This window comes from Echinops telfairi, unplaced genomic scaffold (assembly GCF_000313985.2).
Source record: "Echinops telfairi isolate 266 unplaced genomic scaffold, ASM31398v2 ScPeMD7_7420;HRSCAF=8458, whole genome shotgun sequence".
Lineage (NCBI taxonomy): Eukaryota > Metazoa > Chordata > Mammalia > Afrosoricida > Tenrecidae > Echinops > Echinops telfairi.
Window position 1 is genome coordinate 13,669,552 of NW_022111320.1, and position 8,939 is coordinate 13,678,490.

Consider the following 8,939-nt stretch of genomic DNA (forward strand, 5'->3'; position numbering starts at 1 on the left):
TCTTCTGGCAGTTCAGGGTAATGTCAATATTCTTTGTTAACACCATAATTCAATCATTGAATACACATGGGAAAGCTGGACAATTGAGGAATATGAATGGGGAATTGAGGCAGTTTGATTTGGTGACCATCATAAGAAGAGATTGTATGCTTTGAATACTAAAATGATGTGAAATTACTTTGTGTGGCTGGTCTACCTATAGACGTTGTAATTCCATTTTAATGAATGGAAGAGATGATGTAAACAAGGTGTAGAGGACTCTTAAGGAGATGATTGATCAGTTTCCCCATTCCTCTGGTTATAACAGAGCCATTTCATAAGATGGACAAGAATCCTGTGACGATCAAGAGAAAAGAGCCACCACTGCAGCATTCCCGTCTGAAGTTTCTAGGAGAGCAGAGGCATCAGAGGCAGAGACCATGAGACAGAGTGAAGGTCTCAGCACTGCTGAGACCACAAGGCAGAGGACAGGTGCAGCATTGATCAGTAGGTGGGCAGCCTGGACCAGGGAGGCAGAGGTTAAGGGACCATGTGACTGACAGGCTGAGAACCAGAGAAACATGCTTGCCAGCGTGGCTTAGAGGAGGCCCTGTGGACTATAGAACTATATTCTTACCGTTTTGTAACCTACTAGACAAGGAATACTAAATGGTCTACTAAACAGTATAAATCAAGAAGGGGATGCATCCAGCTTATGTCTTTTCATCAGAGAACAAATAACCTGAAAGGCTGTCTGTTGGGAGCCGGCCCTAGCAGACATTCTCAAGGTCCTTCAAACAGTGACCGGCCCTAGTGGAAAATTACTGGCAGGTGGTTATGCCTTAAAAGATATCTTAGTCACCAAAGATTCCTTGTTCTATGAAAATGTCTGAGACAGCTTGCAGTTTGTGTTACGCCCCCCCCCTCCCCCGTCTCCCCCCGAAATGTTCTTTGACTATTGTGTAGCTGTAACTGTTGTGCAGCTACATGACCTTGGTTGGTTATCCTCCTCGCTCTTCACCCATTGGTTGAAATACCAAGCACTCATTGGACTACAGACATACCATATTGGGAATATGATGGATAGCTGATTGGTTAACATTCTTATGCTTCATTATAATATACATGTTGGATTGGATGTTGTGCAGTACACCTTATTAGAATATGCACCTCCCAGTTCCTCTTTATATTCCCCGAGCTTTGCCCAAATAAACGGAGCTTGATCAGCAGTTGTCTTGCTCCACGTCTCCGTGTCTTTCTTTCCATCCAGGTTCGTCTTTCCCTCCAGGGTCCTGCTCGTGCGTCCCGCTGGCTGGGACGCTACAGCTGTCCTATATAAAGAAGAATAGACATCAGGAAAAGAGGAGGCTCATGAACAACCTGTGATGCATAGATCACACAACCTGCCTTGCAGAAAACAAAAAGAACTTGAAGCACTTCCTGATGAAGATCAAAAACCAGAATTTTCAGTATGGATTGCATCTCAATATAAAGAAAACAAAATGACAGTCCAGAAATCAAAGGACATATTACATTGGGCACCTCTGCTTCAAACATTAATTTGAGTTTTCAAAATGAAAATATGTCACTTTGATGACTAATGAACACCTTACCTAAGCCATGATATTTTCATTTGTCTCCTATATATGTATATGAAAGCTGGACAATGAATAATGTCGACAGGAGAATGACTGATTCCTTTCAATCATGATACTGGTGAAGAGGATTGGTGATGCAGTGGTTACACATTGGCCTGTGATCCTCATGGTCAACAATTGGAAACCACCAGCAGCTCCAAATGAGAAAGACTGTGCTTTCTACTCGCATAAAAAGTGACAGTCCAGAAAACCATGGGGTGGTCGCTATGAGTCAGCATTGGCAGTGAGCTTGGTTTTGGCGCCAGAGCATCAAGCAGTTCTATCTTGGTAGAAGCACAGCCAGAAACCTCCTTCCAAGTGAAGATGGCAGGGCTTTGCCGTGTGTACATTGGCCATGTTATTCAGAGTGACCATCCCCTAGATGAGGACAGCATCCTTGGGAGAGTGGAGGGTCAGTGAAGACTCCCGCTGAATGGCTTGACGACAACAATGAGATCTAACTGTTGTGAGCACGGCACAGGACTTGACAGTAGTCTTTCTGTTGTTCATAGGCTCACTCTGAATCATAGGCCACCTGTGGTCTCCTAACAACATCTTCTACCTGGTATAATCTTGAGGCTAGAATACAGAAAAAACAGAATAGTCTCATGGAGCTCATTTCATTGGAGAGAAACCCGACTTTTTGTCCAGTGAAGAGACATAAAATAGGTCAAGGAGCTAGTCAATTTCTTGAGGCGGGATCCTGTTTAGATATATAATCATAGACAACTTCCCTGGGGAAATTACAGTTTGATGAGCCTCTGCAGTGGGTGGAATAAGAGGACTAAGGAACCAGCTAAAGGAAAATATGGAATGTTTCTGGAAGAGGAACATCAAAGCTTTGGAATGAAAGGAATGAGAATATCATTTAAATATTTAAAATCAGTCCAAGATTACAACAGACTCATTTAGGAGGTAAGTCTTATTTGTTAATAAGTGTTGGTAGGTGCCATCAAGGTGGTTCTGATGCAGAGACCCTATGCACAACAGAACAAAGCACTGCCCCCTCCTCCACTTATGCGTGAGCCCGTTGCTGCAGGCACCGTGTCAGTCCTTCTCCTTGAGGGCCTTACTCTTTTTCTCCACCCTTCCTCTTTACCAAGCACGCTCTCCTTCTCCAGGGACTGGTCTCTCCTGACAACATGCCCAAAGTATACAAAAGGAAGTGCTGCCATCCTTGCCTCTAAGGAACATTCTGGTTTTACTTCTTCCAAGTCAGAATTGTTTGTCCTTTTAGCGGTCCATGATACTTTCAATAAGCTTGTCCCAGCACCACAATTCAAATGCATCGATTCTTCTTTAGTCTTCTTTATTCAAGGTCCAATCTTCACACGCATATTAAACAATTGAAGAAAGCATGGCTTGGGTCAGACACCCATTAGTCCTCAAAGTAACACCCTTGCTCTTGGATACTCTAAAGAGATCTTGTGCAGTAGATTTACCTTTACAACACATCTTTTGATCTCTTGACTGATGGCTGATGCTTCCATGAGCATTAATTGTGGAGCCAACTGTTTCTCCATTTATCATGATGTTATCTATAGGTTCAATTGTGAAGATTTGGGTCTTCTTTACATTCACCTGTAATCCACACTGAAGGCTGCAATCCTTCATCTTCATCCTCAAGTGCTTCAAGCCCTCTTTACTTTCAGGAAGCAAGGTTGTGTCATCTGCATGCCACAGGTTGTTAAATAAGCTTTCCTTCCATCCTGAAGCCGTGGTTTTCTTCACAGAAGCCAGCGTATCTGACTATTTGCTCAGAATATGGATGGAATAAATATGGTGAGAGGATATAATCTGACACACAAGTTTCCTGATTTTAAATCATGCAGTATTCCCTGGTTCTATTCACACATCTGCTTCTTGTTCCATGTACAAGTACAATCAAGTGTTCTGGAATTCTCATTGTTCTCCAAGCTATCCATAGTTTGTTATGATCCACAGAGTGAGATGTCTTGGCACAGACAATAAAATACAAGTAAACATTTTCTGGTATTCTCTGCTTTGAACCAAGATGTACCTGAATTCATCAATGATAACCCTTGTTCCATGTCCTCTTCTGAATCCAACCTGAACCTCTGGCAGCTCCTTTTCAATATACTTCTGCAACAGTTACTGGAAATTCTTCAGTAAAATTTCACCTACATGTCATATCAATGGGTCGCCTTTTTTTGTTAATTAGGTACAAATATGGATCTCTTCCAGCCAGTTAGTTGCTCAAGTAGCTGTCTCCCAAATTTCCTGCATAGAAGTGTAAGTGCTTCCAGTGCTACATCAGCTTGTTGAAACATTTCAATTGGTATTCCATCAAATCTTGGGCTTTTTTGTCTTATTTTCAGTACAACTTGAACTTCTTCCTTTACTACCATTGTTTCTTGCTCCTATGCAACGTCCTGAAATTATGAAAAATATGTTGAGTAGATCTTTTTTATACAGTGACTCTATGTATTCTTTCCTCTTCTCTTGATGCTTCCTGATTATTCAGTATTTTTTCCATAGAACCTTTCAATATTGCAACTTAGAGCTTCCAATTTTTTAGTTTAAGTTATACAAAGCTATGTTGTTATGTTGTTCTTTCCTTTTGGGTTTCTAACTCTTGGTTTTTGCATATTTCATTACAATATTTTGCTCGAGTTGCCATTTTAATTTTTCCATTTTCTTTTACAATTATTGCTACATTTTCCATTCATGTGAAACCAATTAATACCCTAATAATATTCTGTTTTCCTAAGTTCATTTGATTACAATGAAATCAATTTTTGAAATGTTTACTCTATTTCACTACGTTTTTTTCCCCAAAAACATTTTATTATTAAGAGCTAATACATATATCATATCTTTCCATAGTTCAATCACATCAAGCAGTATTGTAAATTTTCTACAACAATCAGTTTCAAATGTTTCCATTTAATTCTCACAGCTCATCAGGTCTTCTGTCATTAGTGTCCAATGCATCAAATCTGACCTTAAGGTGCTCTAAATATTCATATTTTGGCTCCCTTGGACTTGTTTTAATTATACTCAGTTTTATCCTGAACTTAAAAATGGTCTGTTCCACAAGCCCCTGGCAAGGCTTTCGTTGCTGAGATGAGTGTCGTCTGGACACTAGTGTATAATGATTGTTTCATGCAGCATGATTTTGAGTCATCCATGTGGCTGTGTGTTTCAGCCATTTGTTGTGTTTTGTCTTCAAAATTACTCCATTGGGTATGCATTGCACAAGTTGTTATGCTTTTTTCTGTCAGTAGATATTTTACTGACCTGCTACACTTCAAGTGTTAGATATGCGAGCGTATAGGCATTTGGCATGTTCACCATCCCCATCTAAAGTTCAGGCAGAGATTAAATCTGGAAATATAAACCTGGGAATCAGCACATGGATAAAAATAAAGTCATCGGTTGGAGTGAGATTAATTAGGAAATAGGTTTTCTTTTTTTTGTAGATATGGTTTTCATTGAATGATAGAATATTTCATTAACTCTTTTCAAGCACCCAATTGTAAGAGTAAATCATGACAAATAATACTAAGCCTAAATCAAAATAAACTCTTTGGGCTCTTTTCCTGATAATACAGTTAACAATTTAGGTATGACATTTGCCAGGTCCACTTACACCTGGGTATGGTCAGACCATACAATTAAATTCTTGCCCACGGCATGTGACTAACAGTCATCTCAGTCTGTCCAGACTTCCTGTCCAGACAGGAAAAACAGAACAAAACAGTTCTATTTTATTTAGACCACTGCATTTGGATTGTTTGGCTTTGTTGAGAAGTTAAGAGGCTACCTTAACTTATTTATAGAGTTTATCCACTTATTTTCTGTTTAAGTAAATAAATCTCTATTGCAACTTATTTTCTTTATTTTTACAAGTTTTATGGAAATATTTTTATAGCATCACTTAAGATGATGCTTGCAAAAAGTATTAGATTGTTAGTATTATAAAACTGCTCCAAGAAATAATGACAGTATCTTGCAGAACATTAATAATTTTTTCTTCATGTACTTACAATTCTTTCCAGTCGTTGCCTCAATCAACTCTTGATGCTAAAGTTAGAAGAAGAAAAAAAGTGCCAATGCAGTTGTCCTCATTTCACTGGAGAGAAAACTGAGGTTGAAATATTAAATTATTTGCCCATGATAGCAAACAAAGTTAATGGAAAATGTGGACATAAAATGCAATTACCTCACTCGAACTATTGGATTACAAGTCACAATCAATTAAAAAAGTTTTATAACCAGCATCACCTTCTTGTCGTGTAGACAACCCCACCAAAAAACTACCTTTCAATACATTGCAAGATGATTCTTCTCTTTTTGAATGATGTTTATGATCTTTTTCATTATATATTGTGTATATGTATATATGTGCATGTGTACATACATGCTATAGTGAAAATACATGTATGTACACTCAGCTATATGGGCTTCAAAAAGTTCATGGAAAGATTCTATTATCTTTCCCGTTTTTCAGAAACTATTTGAAGCCACCTTGTATATTAAATACAAATTTTTTTATAAATAGAAAATATATTTTTCCATTTTCTACAGAATATTAATGTTGTTTGTACCTGGATATGTTTTCTTGTGGTCCTTACTCTGTCTATATCTTTAATCCTTTCATTTTAACCTAGCTATGATCAGTTAGACATAAATTCAAAACGCATTTGGTATGCTTCTCAACACAAGTGAAATCCAACAGAAATCCACTGGGTGGAGTTGTGCTGTAACTTAACATTTCATAGTGTTTCTATCTTTCTCTTTTTCACTTCTCCCACAGTATTTACCTCGCTAATGGTTCAGAAATACTTATGATTTGAAGATTTAGAGCAATTCTGTTCCCACTGAGAATTGTTTGGAGTTGTTGGCATAGGTGTGAGTTTCTTTCCTGACCGTATCAAATCCACAAGTCCATGAGTACAATTCGGGATGGACAATCTTGGCAACAAATATAATTGCTGATGTCTTCAAAACAGGAAGTAATGATAGATGTGGTTGAAAATGGCCGCTATGTTCTTCAACTCATACATCTCTCAATGTCATATATTTTCCTTTCTTCTTCATCAAGAAGAAAGGCAAGTGTCTGATATCTTTATTCCTTCAAGACAAAAAGCTATGTGCCCTGAAGAAGCAAATCTTTGTTACTTTTGATCTGTTCTAATAGATAATACAGAAAGCTCCCAAAAATTTAAAATACACTTGGCAAACTCGGTCCTCAATAAACACACACACACACACACACACACACAGTTTTCCCTGCATACAAAAGCAGATTAATCTCTCTCGGTAGTATTTCTAACTTCTGTGGGTAAAAATATCCTGGAAATTCTGAGTCAGGTAGTGTGAAGTAGAACATAAGAATCTGCATTTTATAAGTACCTTCAGTAGTCCAGGAGATACTGTGTGAAGCACATGATTAATGTGCTCATTACTAAAACAAAGTTTGGAGCTTGGCAAAGATCCTGGAAAGATGACAACTGGATAGTGTTTCTTATCTAGAACTCTCCCAGCCCAAACCAGAAACCAACAGGCTAGCCCCAAATTCGGCTAAATCAGATGCACTGACCTGAATTCTCAGTACTCCAGGAATATTTTGGACCACCACCACCACTGAAGAACGTGAGAGGGCTTGAAGCTTGGCACAGTGGCACACCCCTGCAGCCCCCCCACCCCCAGATCTGGGACCACCAGTGCAAGGGACTTCCCCCCTCCTGGCCACCCCAAATTAGAACACCCTTTTCACCTAGAGTCCCCTATCCCCAACACCTTTCTGACCCCTAGAACCCAGAACTCACTGCTGGCAGCCTGAAGTTTAGATCCAATGGACATTCCCGCAAGATTGGTCAGTCTCACCCAGAACCAAACAGGTAGAAGCCTCACCCTCATAAATCAGATGTACAACTTGAACTCTGGGTACTTCTAGAGTATTTTTTATTTTTTCCTTTATATTTTTGTAACACACACAACCCCTCCCACACACACACACAAAACTCTGTTTTCCCCTGAAGAACATGGAACTCATTATAACAGCCAGTCTCAGCAGCTTCCCCTCCCCCAGGTGGGTGTCCCACTGGTACTAGGACTTACTATCTCCCACAATGCCCCAGATTAGAATCCCCCCTTCATGTTGGGCCTCTATTCCCATAGCCTGTTTCCACCTGGGACCCTGGCAGATAGCATGGCTTGGCACAGAATCTCAATCTGCCATGTGACACTACCTCCCTTAGAGCAGGGGAGTGGTGTGCTGCCAAATTCAGAGTCGTCTGCTATAAACAAAATGCCATGGATCTACTACGCTTCCTATATTTTATGGTGGGTCAATAAGTGCCTCTGGTAGATTACTAAATATACTCTCCACCTACCCCAACCACCACTACCTCAAGACCCCACTCTTCCTTTCTCAGTGAGACATACTTTCACATAAACTATCAAGAACCAGCACACCTCTTAAAATTCCCACTTTCAATATATCATAGTCCACTATACTTGATCAGAAGACTACCTATCATTAATACCATCACTTAAATCCTCCTCTCAAGCCTCTATTTCCTATTCGTGGTACACACCCAACTCTATCACTTCTTCCTCATCTCCACACAATACTTTTCCATCTCCTATCTGATTTTGCTCTAACCCAAAAAGCCAACCCTCACCTACACAACCAAGAACCCTGTACACCATGTACAGGTGGACCACTCTGCCACACAAGAACAGTCAACAACAGTAACCACAAAAATAAATAAAGAAATGAAGATAAGCAAAGTCAACAACTGAAGATTCTCCAAACCCAATGGAATACACAGAAAAAGAAGCCCTAGAACCTCCAGAAAAAGACTGGAAAATTATGTTTAAGGCCAAACAAGACATCTGGGGATCGATCTTGAAAAACAAAGGAGGAAATTGAAGTCCTAAGAACCTCACATCTAAAAGAAACACAAAACTGAAAAATGAGATAACAGAAATTAAAAATATGGTACAATAACAGCACTAGAATGGAAGAAAAGAAAAAAACAAGTAAGTGAGCTGGAAGACAATAACAGACTTCAGCAAATGAGAGAAGCAATCAAAGTAAACAGCAAAAGAATTTGAAGAAACCCTGAAGATGATATGAGACACCATGAGGGAAAATAGACATCTCATTGGAAAATGGGACACAAAGAAACAAACAAATATATAGATAAAATAGTAAGGGAATTCATGGGAAGAAATTTCTGCAGTATTAGAAAAGAGAAGATGATAATCATCTAGGAATCAGAAAGACTAATAAGTTAGCCCTCCCACCCCAACCCCAAGCCCCAAATCAAGATATGCAGTAGTCAAAAA